A 15,015-nucleotide genomic window follows, 5' to 3' on the forward strand; every position below is an offset into this window, starting at 1 on the left:
TATCTCGTGGTGCTGGCAGGAAGATGCTTTTCCAGATACTTTTGTTTTTCCAACATACTTCAGGTGTTTCAGTTCAATAGATCCTTTTTAATAGACTGATTTTTCAAACCTCCTGAGCGTTTCCCCCTCAAATCTTTCTGCATCTGGAGGTGCACAAGTCGACCTTCAGCGTTCTTGTTTACTGTCATTTCCTAATTAGATAACAAACTCGAGAGACTGCTTCGCTTGCTTCCTGTGGCATAATCATGTGTTGCTAGGCAGCTGCTTAAAGGAGCCATTGGCTGCTGATTGTCGGGTCACGGTTCGAAGAATCATAAAGCTCAGGAATCTGCAGCAACTGGACGAAGATAATTGGAGAGAAGAAAGTTTTCTCCTAACAAGCTTATTAGGTGCACAGATATTAAGTAACATAAGAGAGAGAGAGTTTGTAAAAAAATAAAAATAAAAAAAAACACAGAGATTTGCTGCAGAGGATGCCATAGTTTTGCTTTTAAGCTTCATGATTTAGAGTTTGAATTATTTGGTTTCAGTGATAAATTTAAACACAAGTGTCCACCTGATATTGTTCAGTCAGTATGAAGGCATTATTATTATTATTATCATCGTCACTTTGGAGAACGACTTTCCATCCTTAGAAAACTTTTTAAACTGATTTGAACAATAAACTGAGATTAATTCACTGTTTGATAACCAGGATCAGTTGGAATGTATGTGATTGAATTGTTTTTGTGTGAAGTGCCTTGAGACGACATGTGTGGTGAGTTGTGGTTGTTTGAAAAAGTCAAACTGAACTGAACTGGGTTACATCACTACATACCTGCAACAATAAAAGCATCAAAGGTATGTTATCTGTGATATCATCTGTGAAATATTAAAATGAATTCTCTGAGTAATCAGAAGATTGAAGCCTGGTCATTCTCATTCTTTTTGCTCTGCTCAACCTTGACTTAAACAGGTCAACATTTAAACTTCAGGTAAAGGTTTTAAAACAATGTTTAGATGTTCTAAAATATTCACATTTTTCTCAATACATAACAATTTCAGCCTATGCATGTATAATTCAGTCCTTGTCTAAATGTATTTTAATTTATAATGTTCTGCTGGGAATAAACCTATGAGTCAATAAATACACTTTAACCCACAAATAAATTATATTAAGTCATTATTTGTATGGCACATTTCAGCAACAAGGCAGTTCAAAGTGCTTTACATCATAAAAATTATACCAAAATACAAAGTCATCAGCAATTGAAACATTACATTTTCCCAAGTGTTATCATTCCATATCAGACTGATGGTCAGCGTTTCATTCCTTGTGGTTCAAAAGCAACTCTGACCAGGTAGGTTTTTAGCCTTGATTTAAAGGAACTGTACGGGAGTTTGTTCCAGATTTGTGGTGCATAGAAGTTGAATGCTAATAAGATGTGATTATTTCACGAGTCATGTGATCAACAACCAGCTGCTGCTACTGACAGAAATGATGAAAAAGACGACAAGAAGTGGTACGAACATGGTGGCGCTGTGGGTTTTTTAATCATTTATCATGGGAACAAACTTATTCACATGTGATTCTAATTGCATTTCTTTTTTAACAAAACACCACATTTGCAAAATTGTGTTTTTTCGACTTTAGCGGAATATCATCAAATGGAAACGCAACTACTGCCAAAGCTGCTGTGAAGTTTCATTAAACTGGTTATGAATCCTATGTCCATTGCTTGCGACTCGTTTTCTGCTGGCCTCCCCTCACCGTCCTGACTGAGCGCCTACCAGATTGTAGCACGTCTCTAACACACTCCTGATGGTGTCATTCCCCACCCTCTGCTGGCCGTTCTGGAGCTGCCAGCTCCTCGTAAATCCAATCATGTACAAACTCACTGCTTCCCAGCATGTCCACCAAGCTGCATCCAGATCAGAGCATTCCTTCTGGACGCTCCGTCTCAACACCAAGCGTTGGTAACTCTGTACATCCCCCCGGTCTCCTTCCAAAGCCTTCAGTGCTGCTGTATGATGTCCAGATTCTTAGTTCCTCTAAGCCCCATTGAAAAAAGATAAACCCACACACACTCCAGTAGATAAGTGAATAAATGCCGCCCCGTCCTCTCTCTCCCCCCTCCACAACCCTGTTGATTCTCAGAACCAGACTCGAGGACGCTGGCCCAGAAACCCAGCAGTGAGGATGGCTACCAATTTGCCGTCAGTGCTGCTGTCCAATCTATGGGGACCTAGCCTGATTACAGCATCATCGTTTGCTTTCTTTCAGCTCTGGACCAACACAGTTGCTCTCTTGGTGCACATCTATTCTTTGCAGCTCATCAGATATGCCTTTTCAACTGTTTTATTATGTTCCAAGCCTCTTGCATTTCTGTGCACCCCTCTGCTCTCCTCCTGTTTCTGTGCTTTCTGTCTCTCTGAACCCTCAGAATGTCAGACCGAGCCGACTGTGGAGACTCGCCAATGACAGCTGGCCAGTCACATAATTGGGCTGTTGACATGTCACTCCCCATCACAGACGTTCTTTTCCACTTTCTGGAAAAGAAGACTGACCGGAGAAAGGAATCTGCTGGTCCATCCATAATTCAAGTCTTACTCAAACTGTCTTTAGGCAGCAGTTTTTTTTTTACTGGGCAAACTTGCAGCAAATCAGACTTTGCAAATATTTGAGGGGTTTACCAGGAACTGGGTCCGGTGGGAGGGCAATATATTACACAGTCCAGTAATTGGTGTGGCTGTTTCTATGCTACAGAAAAAGCTTTAGTTTGTAGCAAATACAAGAATGTCAGGGTCTACGAGTCTACTGATGAAGGAAAAGCTTTAGAAATGAAGAGAAAAAACAAAGACATCCTCAGTTTGACCGTCTCTACTCCCTGAATCTGCACATCCACACCCATCAGTCACAACGCAGCACTTTCTGCCTCCTAGTGGCAGCTTACAGACACAGCGCCTTGAATGACGTAGCATGCAAAATATCGATAATATCGACAAGTCAGAATTGTATCGTTTAGTCTCAGGTTCCCTTATGAAATTGTATTTTATTTTGTGTTGGAATTTCTCAACCCTACCTAAAAAATTGTTTTGATTTTCGCTCAAATTATAATTTTATTTCACTTAGAGGAAAAAGCACACAAATCTGTTTTGGTGTTTTTCTTGATGTTTTTAATATGTTGTTAAAGTTTTTTTTTGTCAAAGTCTTTAATTTGCTCTAAGGGTTTAACGATATAATTCAAAGTCACAAAAACAGCCAAATGTATCATATTAAAAAAAATATCGGTATCAATATCACGTTTTTATTCAGAATTGGATCGATACCAAACATCGTATCACAAACCTCTGGTAGCATGACTTTGATTCCATTCGTTTTCAGTCAACACTTTGTAGAGCCACACTTTGTGGCATCAAAGTGTTTCTGGACTAAAATCTATACCCATTCTGCTTACATGCTCCCTCTCAGCCGGACTGGACAAGGGACGTCTGTGAGCATCAACTTTCAAGTCTTGCTAGAGCTTGCCACTGGTGTTGCCATAGTAACTCTGGCTGTGGGTTCAGGGTTGCCCCAGTCTGTTTGTTACCTCTAATAAGGCTTCTTCCACAAAAATTGTTCATTCCCAGGCATGATGCTGACATGTTTCACCGTAAGCATAGCGAGGGTAAGTCTGACGCTGTCGGCTAAAGATTGCTGATTTATTCTATTGGAAATCCTCCAGATTTCCAATAGATTATTATCTTCAGTTTGGTGGGATGATTAGAGAAACCAGTCAGTGTCTGAAGGAAAAACCCTGCACCTCCAGAGTCAATATGATGTCTGTAGATCACAGGTGTCAAACTCCACTCCTGGAGGGCCACTGACCTGAAACTTTTAGATGTTGCTCTGCTGAATCACCTGAATAGAATAATTAGGTCATTAGCAAGACTCTGGAGAACTGATGTACACAAGAAGCAGGTAATTAAGACATTTCATTCCAGTGTTTTGTACCTGTGGCACATCTAAAAACTGCAGGACAGCGTCCCTTGAGGACTGGCATTTGACACCCCTGCTTTTGCTTCAATATCTCCAAGCTTTCCCTAATTGTTTAAAGAGATAGTAAACATTTTATTTATTAACATTTGATTTTGAAGACATGGATAAATAAATTTTTGTCATATTCTTTTTTTGTTCTGGCATTTAGCAAACAGAAATAATTCTAACTGATCTAAAACAAGAAAAGTTGGCTCTGATTTTAGACAGTGAGGAGAAAAGGTGTATTTTTTATTCAGTGTATATAATCTGAATTCCATAAGTAATTATTGAAAACAAGCTCATATACCTTACTGAAAAGTTACTTGTAAATGAGTTTTGTCTTATTTGAAGTGTACTAGCATATTTGCACTAGAAAGTAGACCAAAATGACTTGGTAAAATGTTGTGTTTCTCCACAGTAAGACATGCCAGGCGATTACCGATGACTTTATGTTGGGAAAATAAGTCGATATTTGATCCTAAGCCGGAAATGGAGCCATATTTTAGACATTATGGTGAAAAGACCCTCATTGAATGGCTGCTGAATCTTTCTGACGCTGCTTTCTTAACTCTTTTCCCACTTTTTGACATTCCTTACTTCAGCATAACCGCATAAAAACTTTGCGATGTACATTCAAAACAATACCAATATCTATGTTTTTTTTTCTTTCCCCGGTGTTGAAATTGCTTCTTCAATGCAAAGACCCATGAGCCTCAGGCGCGTTTGGCTCCTTCTCCCTCACTGACTGACTTCACACACTTTGATCACAGAAGCGATCAGAGGAAATGCAGAGTTTAATCATCCAGCAGAGCTGTGTTTCTGAAGCCACTCGGTGCGCTGCAGCATCACGCACTCTGAGACTTTTGTATGGTAATTTGCTGTGGGAGTGCTGTGTTGGTTCAAAGAAACCCTCAGAAGTTTAATTTTTTTTTTCTTTTTTAGAACTATACCTGGATGCATAGCAAGATCATAATATTACAATAGCAGCTTTTCTGTCTCAGGCGGAGATGAAACAGTGAATAAACTGTTAGTTCTGACCTTTAGACGGTTTTATTACTCGCCGCTCCGTCTGAACGCGGCAGGTTCATCAGGATCAGATGTTCCTCTGGAAAGTGTTCAATAGGTTTGTGCTTCTTTCTGCTCTCCTTTTTAAACACATTCTGTTTTTGTTTTACACAATATCTTATGGTTTTAAACTTTTTTCTGCATTGTTTTGCTGCAATTTTTTATTTGAAATAAAACAAAAAGACGGTCAGAAAGAAAACGACAGAAATGCAGAGAAAGAAAGACAGATAGAAATTAAGAAATAAAGACAGACGGACAGAAGGAAAGAGAGCAATGAAGAAAGAAAGAAAGAAAGAAAGAAAGAAAGAAAGAAAGAAAGAAAGAAAGAAAGAAAGAAAGAAAGAAAGAAAAACATAGAGACGTAGAGAAAGAAAAGAATAAAGAGAGAGAGAAAGGAGAACAGACGGAAAAACTAAAAACAGAAAATCAGACAGAGAAAGACAGAAATGAAAGATAGAAAGAGATAAAATCAGAACAAAAAACTTAGAAGATAAACTGAAGGTTTTAGTTGTGGTTTTGCTAAACTATAATGGAATATACTTCTACAGCATACATTATGTGGTCATTTCCATACCTTGAGGTGATTCCATGATTTTTTTTCTTCATAACTATGCTTTACTGTTTGTACATTTCCTCTGTGCAGGTAGGGAGCAGCGTTCTCTGGAAGCAGATGCTGCTGTAAATCCTCCGGATGCTGAGCGGAACCCATCATGGGATTTCACGCTTCCTCCTCCTCCTTCTTCTTCTTCTCTCTCTGCGCTCCTGCTTTCCACTCTCTGACCCCCACCTCCCCCCATCCATCCCCTTCTCTTTTCATCACATGTCTCCTGACCTTCACACAACGAGGGCTTCCCGGCAAATTTCCATTTTAAAATACGCCGACGAGCTTCTGCTCCCCCATTGTTAGAGTAATCATTAAAGCGAGTAAACAGGAGGGAAAGGTGAGCAGAGTGCAGCACATTCAATAAAGCTACTGCGCTTGATTGTGCACACACACGCACACACACCGATGCATACAAGGTCAACCTGAACAAGATAAAGAGGAGCAGGGATCAGTGTTAAGTGGATATTTCTTGACATTAAACAAACCAACGGGCATTTCTCCAAGTGGCTCTGCTCCTCTGGTCACATCAGTTCCCCTGCCAGGCTGCACCAGGCCTCACCACCACACGGCCGGGTTTGTCACTCCGAGCCGCCACACCATGACATGAACACGCACACATACACACACACACACCATGTGTACAAGAAGGGGGTGGGAGAGATACACAACTGCACAGGCACACAGTTATCTGCAGTTTCTCTCTATTAGGCGGTACAGCTGCTGCTGTCACCCATTTCAGCTACTTTACGTGATCGGTTAATGGCACTAATTTCCCAGAGAGAGAGAGAGCAACAGAGAGAGACAGAGAGAGAGAGAGAGGCTCCACCTGGCTTCACCGCCACTCCATCAGCCTCTGATTAAGCAGGGAGCGTGGAAAGCTGCACTCTGCCGAGGTCCTGGGTGGAAAACAGTTCCTCCTACCGGGACGGGGGGCAGGGAGGGTTCTGTTTTTAATGTTTGATGGAAGCATCTGCTGGTGACAGCTGAGTGGTTTGGGATAAGTTTTAAGACTGAAGGTTATAAACTGGGTGAACTGGTGAGAATGTCAGATGAACCAGTTTCCTAACATTCGGTGCAAATGGCCGTGTTGCGCCTCGCTGGCTGCTGGGGTTTCTCACAAGGTGACCTCGCAACAATTTAGAGGATCTTTGGTGCTTAAGCGGACCCTTTGTTGTTCCCATAGCAACCCCACCGAGCTGGCAGATGAACATAGCGCCATTCAGTGTGGTGAAGAAAAGCATTCGACTGCCTTACACACGTCTTGTCTTGTTTTGTCACGTTTTTGATCAGGCCATAAATTTTTTAGAGTGTTTTCACACTGCTGCGGGTCACTTTCACACTGCACCATGTCAAACCAAACCCTTTGGAAAACCTGTTCCTCCCCTCGCCTGTGGTGGCGCTGCTCCAGGAGTCATTGGAGGAAAAGACAAAATCTTGTGAAGAAGACAATGAGCGCAACTTTCTCCTTCACGAAATGCAAGCAGAATGGAGTGGCATCAGATTTTAAAGTTGTTGTTGTTTTTTTTTTTTGAGGATTTCTGCTTTATTGCTGGCAAAAGACCACAAGCAACACATAGGTTTGTTTTGGTTGTATTTACCCAGAATGCCTTGTGCTGTAGTCTGCTTCCTGCTTTCTGTGGTCCGCTTGGCATTTGAACCACACCAAAGTTCACATCAACTGAACCGAGAACCAACCTGTAGCTGGACCAGAGTTCGCATGAAACACCCCCCAAAAAAACCTAAAGTAATTTCCCCCTAGACCAAGATAATTATTCCATCAACTGCTGCAAACAATCCCAGGTGCTGAAAGATCAAAACGGCTCCAGATGATCACACTATCACTACCATGCTTGATTTTTGATATCAGCTTTAAAAAAAAAAAAAAAAGGGGGGGTCTTCTACACCTTTCAACAGAATGACACTTTTGTCTCATCAGTCCATCTGGGTGTTTGTTGGGAGGACTTCTGGTCCAACCTAGCATGAGAAAAGCCTTCTAGAGTCATACATGTCCTGCTTTAGTCCTGCTTGATTCTCATCTCCCTGCTGTGCTAGGTCTGGGATTTCTTCCATTGAGCTGGATTTCTCGGGATGCATTTCCTCCCAGCCAAACAGCGCACAGAAGGAGTAGTGAAGGATGAGGTTGAGTTTCAACTCTGTTGTAGCATTGTGGTTTCCCTCTAGTTTTAACAATGCCAGCAGAGGAAATGATTGGTTAAAGTTGGAGCAAGAACAATATTAAAGACATTTTATTGGGATGGTTGTTCACAGGGCACCCAGTATCAGGCAAGCTACATAGCATAGCTTCCTTCCCGGTCGAGCCGGCCCATTATATGCCAAATGATTTTACCAAGACGTCAGCAATTGTTTAAAATATGTTCAAATAAGTTTAAAACTTCGAAACGGTCCACACATCCAATAAGCAATCGTCTCTCACTAGCCGAGGGTCCAGACTCTCTGCACAAAGGGTAGAACCAGGGACTGCTTTTCATCAGGCTATTAAAATGTAGCCAATTAATCATTTAACACATGAACCAATTACCTTTTCACACTGAGTCAGGTTGGTTTTGATAATTTTCTTTCTTTTAATAAATTAAATCATAATTTAATAACCGTCTGTTTTGATGAAATGTGTCTTTACTGTTAAATGAAATTCGGCATGAGTGTAAAGAAGCATTTATGCAAACGTGTGACGATGCTACTCAGTTTACAGTAAGTCAGGCATCACAGACAGACTGCTGGAGTTTGATCGTCACTAGCAACAGGCCAGAGAGAAACACCAGGATCCTCCTATCTCAGAGAATCCCTCCGCTCTCTCCTGCTTTCCTTCGCCGCACTCTCAGTGGGCAGGCCAGGCTCCTCTCTGCTCGTTATCGCAACGAACAGAGATGTGGATGGGAGAGAAGGCTGCTCAGCACAATGGAGGGAGGATGAAAGAGCGGGAAAAAACTACAGGCAGGTACCAGGGAAATACTGGGGACCGGTATCCATTTTAACGAATTGAAAGACACGCACAGCCACATGCAACACTACAAAATCATCAGATGGAGAAGAAAAAATAAATAAATAAAAAATCCAATCCGAAGTTTATATCAGATGCAGATTTGCCTGGAGGGATTAGGAAACAAAAAGAAATCAGAGATGATCCAAAGGCTTGCAGTAGTCTTGTAATGAATAAGATATTGCATCAGAATTAGAAAGACAGTGAAATCTCCTTTCTCTGGGCATGCCGTGGAACAAAGGACAGAGCCAGCCATTACCAAGGCTGTCTTTTCTTCCATGTACTTGGAATCCATAGTGTGACAAGTGGTGGAACATCCTGATAAATACTGAAAGAATAGGGATGATAAAATCCAAATATCAGCCACGTCCGCAGGCTGACGGATCTGGCTGTCAGAGGAAGAGGTCTGCAAACATCGTGCGTCCCTGTCGATGTGCAAGTAACAAGAACATGACTAAAATACTGCAAAAGCTTCGGGAAAGTCTCAGGAGATTCCATGACCTCCTTAAACACAGAATGCATTCATGTGAAAAACCTAGAACGCCTCAGTCAGTGAAGTTCTTCAATGTTCAATGTTTACATATTAAAGTTATGTTCATTTGGTATATTTCTGGAAAAGAAAGTGATTCAACTGCATGTAAATGACAAACTAAAAATCATTTACTCATTGAACAAAACATTGGCTACATATTTAGCTACATAGTTAGCAACATAGCTACATATTTAGTTTCATATTTAGCTACATTGCTATGCATGCATACACAGCAATGAATACATTGCTTCATAGTTAGTTACTTAAAGTTATCTACTTAGTAGCATAACTTCAGTGAGATGTTTCTTCCAGTCTCCAGAGCATTTGTTCCACTCCTGACGTTCAGCTGTGTGAGTTTTGAGCGGTGTGTTGAATGTTGCTGCCACTACATGTTTAGCATTGAGATGCTATTTTAGACTTCAATAGCTTCGCTGAAATGGCTAACTCCTTTTAGCACAACTTCCACACAATAGCTTTTTCCAACATTCAATGGAATTAGGTTTTTTGAAAGAAAATTAACCTCCAGTGGGCCAAGAAAAGTGGCTTTTTCATCTATTGCTGCTGCTGGCGGATGCCGCTTGTGCGTCAGGTATCTGAGTGTGCCAGACACATATTAATGTTAAAGTAAAAAACAAAATCAGAAACTTTGAATAATCAGAAACTTTGAATGATGGAGCACAGCTCAGTCCATCTGAGTATGAAAAAAGAGCATAGAACAATTTCAAAGTCACAAGACAAAGTGGAAGAATCTGTTGACAGTGTTGTCTACTCCACAAATCTGATCACCATAGAAGAAAGAAAACCAAGTCATATATGGAACACAGTAAACATGGGGAAGATGAGCTCTGATTGGCCGGGAACAGAATCAAATCATTTGGCCTTCATTCCAAATGCAACCAACCACCAGAAGCTAACTTTAAAACTTGGTGGTGGCAACGCCATGCTGTGGGAGTGTTTATTTCTGAACAGCTAATCAGTTGGACTACAGAGCTACATATTGGTCAAATCACACTTTTCATGTTACCTTTTTGATTTGCACTGATTTTGTATCCTGTTCTTACATGACATATTTATTTTGTAAAACATTATAGAATATTATAAAACCAGGTATTTTTTTAATCTTCCATGTCTCACTTATGCTTACACTATGAGATCAGGTTGAACTCTGACCTGAACCATCAGAGCCACATAAAGACAGTTACAAAGTCAGCCTATCAGCTGAAGAACATTATGTTTGACAAAAGGTGATAAAACTTTAGTCAAAAAGTATTCATACCTTGCAAAGTGATATATGTGTATTCTTTTTTTCTCTTTAAAATAAGATCCAAGGGAGACAACCATGGCGGCTTAGCTGTTTGTGAACTCCAGTCACGTTTTGATTTAATCTCCTTTCACGAGAGCAGACAACTTTAGTTTCTGACCTTCAGCTCTACTGATGGGGAACGATTTGCAGCGCGGCGCCTCATCCTGGGCTGGAAAGCTGCTGTGATGAAGTCGGCCATCCAGCCACCTCATCTCCCAGGGGAAACCCCCTCTGGCCTGATGTCTGGGTATCTACGGCAACGCTTCGGGAGGCTAACACAGCACGAGGATAACAGAGGCAGCCTGACTTCGATAACAGTCACAGAGACTCAGAATGTGACCGTTATGCAAACACACACACACTGCAGATTGGTAGCTTGATATAAGCATCATAAAGACTGAGGACAGGTTCAGGGTTTTTAGGATTGGTAATCTTTATTGGATCTTTAAGAATTTGGATCAAACAATCTGCTTCAGTGTCAAAGTGAAAATCTAAACTCTGACTGAGCTGCAGTACCTCCGGCCGCCACACGGTGTCTCTGCTGCTCCAGTAACACCAGGGTGGACGCCGTCCCTGTTAATGAGGTTTTGTCCTCTCCGTTCCCACGGCGCCGGGGGAACAGGTGAATGGACTAAAGTCTAAATGAGATCCAGCTGCTCTCCCGTTGATTTATTCTCCTTTCCTCTGTGCAATATGGTGCAAAAGCATTTGGCAATATAATAGTTTAAATCCTCATAGAATTAAGAAAAAAATGTACTTCTCATTTAGACATTTTCTCATCAGTTTATTTTTCTTATTTGGGAGCTTTGCTTAGTACTGGGGAAAACTTTATACGTGTTAACAGATGACTAAAAGATATGAGAAATAAACTGATAATTAATGGATATGAGAAAACTTGGTTAAAGAAAAGGTCTGTTGCCATGTTTCACTATTTATACAGAAAATCTGACACTGTTAGCTATTAGCACAGTGCTGTGAAAAAGTATTGGCATCCTTACAGATTTGTTTTGTTTAACACATGAATGATGATGATGATTTAAGTGTGACTCAGGGGTCCTTTGTGGCCCTTGGTTAGAATTTGTGAGGCCCCACCAACTGGAATTCAAAGGGATAGAAATTTGACCCGTCCAGCACAGGTGGTGATTTGTGAACAAAATTATTACTGACATTATTACAATGGCAAAAATTGAAGTACCAGACAATGTATTCATCTTTTTATTACCAAAGTTTTACAATAAGTTTCACAAAAGTCTATCCAGAGATTTTTACTGAAAAGACGACTTTGCTGCAGCCAAATTAGCTTCTGTTTAATTTATTAAACTTGGTTAAATTCTAGCAAGAAAGTGACCTAAATCCTGTTCTTCAAACTGATAATAAATGTATTGAGTTGAGGCCAAAAACAATTTGAAAACTAGATGCCTTTCCATTAAAACAGCAAGCATACAAAAAATAATAATTTTGTTCTTCTTTGGATCTACCCACAGGGTTATTTGCTGGTGTCCTTCAGATCGTTAAGGTCGAGAACTGATAGCCAGATCAGATGTTCTTCAGGATTTTCTGCTACAGAGCAGAATTACAGGCTCTGTAAATTAGGGCAAGATGTAGAAGAGAAGCCCAAAACCATCACTCCCACCCCAATGTCCAACTGGTTTTCTGAAATGTGTAAATGTAAGATTTCTGCTTTGTCTCATTGGTCCACTAAATATTTTGCCTACAGTCTTTTAGATCGTCCAGATGTGAGATGGGCCTTGGAGTTATATTTGAACATCAAGGGGTTTTGCCTCCTAACTCTCTAGATGCAGTTTTTGCCCAGTTTCTGTCTTATTATTGAAGAAGCCTGATCATAATTAAGACATGGCAAACCTGCAGCACCGTTTTCCTCAGGTCCATTGTAACCTCCTGGCTGAACTGTCAAGATACTCGCTGTAATGGGACACCTCTCACTCCTAAAAGGAAGCTGTGCTGTAAAGCATACCCGGAATTGGTTGAGCTGTACACAACTGTTGCCACCAGTGCCAAGAAGAATGACATCTTTCCCAGCAATAAAATGTCTTTAAACATTCCTTTTGCTCCAACTTTAATTGCTCAACCTTTGGAAGCACGGCCAGCGGGGAGTGAACGGCTCCGTTTGCTACCTCCGCCACCACTGGCAAACTACAACCCTGTGTAGGCAGAGTACAGTTCTAAAACAATGGACAAAATCAACGTCATCGTTTACAACCTTTCTTTCTGGTCACTGATTGGTCAGGAAGGAATACATCTGGAGAAATCAAGCTCAGCTGGAGGAATCCAGGTGAAGCACTGAAGGGAGATGAGAATCAAGTGGAGCTGTGTAGGAGGGTGACGGCCAGGCTGGATCTAACTCCACTTTAAACTCACCTTTTCTGAGCTGTCTGCTGTGTTCCAGAAGTCCTCTCCTGTTTCCACAAAATAACTGTCATTAAAATACACACAGGACTCAATTTACAGTTCAGTGATTTTAACTGGATTTTCTTTTAGAGGTATTAAAATGCAAATATCTTTTCTGATTATTTTTATTGTAAAAAGCAGAGACAGCTGACTAGTGGCCACACAGTCCCCAGAAAACAAAATATGTTACTTACACCTATGCTTTTCAAGGTAATTATGGAAAATATTTGAGGTTCTTATAAAAAAAACCCAAAATCCTAATTTTTATTAAAAGGACATAAATATTTCAAAGAAATCATCAGTCTGCTGGGTTTCTTCCCCCTGGTAAGATTGCTATTATAAAAGTTACTTAAAGTTATTTGCTTCATGTTGTGATGGGAATTTTTACAACAGCCTAAATGATTCTTTATTTTTAAATTCAATTAAAAGCAAATACTGCAGCGAATCAAATACCCAGAACACCTCAGAGTTTAATGACTGCACTGTGGGCTCGTAATACCAGCATGCCCATAATTAATCTCTACTGCCTTCTGTATTTACAAGCCTTATTTTGCCCCAGAGTGATTTACTGATGGAAATATGTTGTTTTTATGCAGCCCTTGCTAAGCTACAGCAACGCTTAAGGTCCAAGATAAAACTTGCTCATTTGATACCCGATTACCCAATATTTAATAGTGTCTAAAATATATTGTTCTAATGTTAGCTTCACTGGTGTGATCAGTCTTTCTAAAGTTCAAACTGAAAGCTAACATGTTCACTGACTTGACAATGCTTTGTCCTACAAATTCCTACAACAAAAAAGTGGCTCTACCACTTTTTAAGGAAATGTAGAGTTCTTATTGTTTCATGTGAAATGGTGACTCCCTTTATTGTTCAAATGTTTTATTGAATCTGTTTTGTATCATTATTTGATTGGGTCATTTCTGGTCAATAAAACCAGACTTGCTGACCTGGTCAAAGAGGTGGCAGATGATGGGCACGTTCAGACACACCTGCAGTAAAGACCAAGATAGTCTCTTAAGTCTGCCGCTCAGCTTCACAACATAAAACATGGATGCCGAGTTACGTACACGTTGTATTCAAAGCATTAACATACAGGTAGTGCTTTTTAAAATTCCTTTGTAAAACGCAAATGACAAGTCCGCTCAGTGATCCAGTGGATTGAACATCACGCGACTTACTGTGCGCGGCAGTGCGGCACATGCGCTGTTGCTTTGCATTGAGTCAGGAATATCGGTGGTCTGGGAAATGACACAATCAAGCAAAGAATCTGAGAAGGGGACGCAAAGTTTTGATATTGTCAACACTACGATAGCAAGATAAGGTCCAAAGGGATCACATTTCACAGGTCAGTAAAAAGCTTTAATCAAAAAAAAAAAAAAAAAAAAAAAGTTAGTTATGCTAGCTTAACTTTTATCACCTTAGCATGTACTCTTGCTGCGCAGTTCGGAGTATTTCGGTTCAATTAACACCCACATACATTTTGTGACAGATAATCAGAAGTGCAGGTGTTTAAGTTGGCTAATCAACCACCGCTAGTGTTCAGGCGATCACTTCCTCTTCGTCCCCACCAACTTGCAACACAAAGTTACACCCTTGCTTTTTAATGCTATCTTTAGTAGAGTAATAAAAGCCAATATAGCCAACAGTGATAGGATGCATGCTGTTGTTTCTCTTTCAATTAACTGACAGAAGCTTAAGCATAGCAAAAGCATTGTAGAGTTCGGTCAAAGAGATCATTTATTTTGTAAAAAGAAAAGAAAAATGGCGTCAACCAGGTGGCCCTTGTTTAAGAATGAAGGCAGCAGATGTTGGACATGAAGGTTTTATTATTTACTCTGTGAAAATCGGAGTAAAATGGATTTTTCCAGATGTTGTTTCTGAGGAACAAAGTACTTTGATTAAAAAACTGATACGTTCTAAATGCAAACCACACACAGAAGTCATGGAAGAAAACAGAAAACTACTTTTAAAATGGATCAAAGAGTGGCATAAAACAAGGATAAAATGAAGCCAGTGATCAAATCCAGGTAAAAATAAAATCTACAATTAATCATGAGCATCGTAGCTATTAGAAGCCAGGCTTTGGGAAGGAAGCCCTACCAAA

Source organism: Poecilia formosa, unplaced genomic scaffold, assembly GCF_000485575.1.
Source record: "Poecilia formosa unplaced genomic scaffold, Poecilia_formosa-5.1.2 Scaffold121, whole genome shotgun sequence".
Taxonomy (NCBI): Eukaryota; Metazoa; Chordata; class Actinopteri; order Cyprinodontiformes; family Poeciliidae; genus Poecilia; species Poecilia formosa.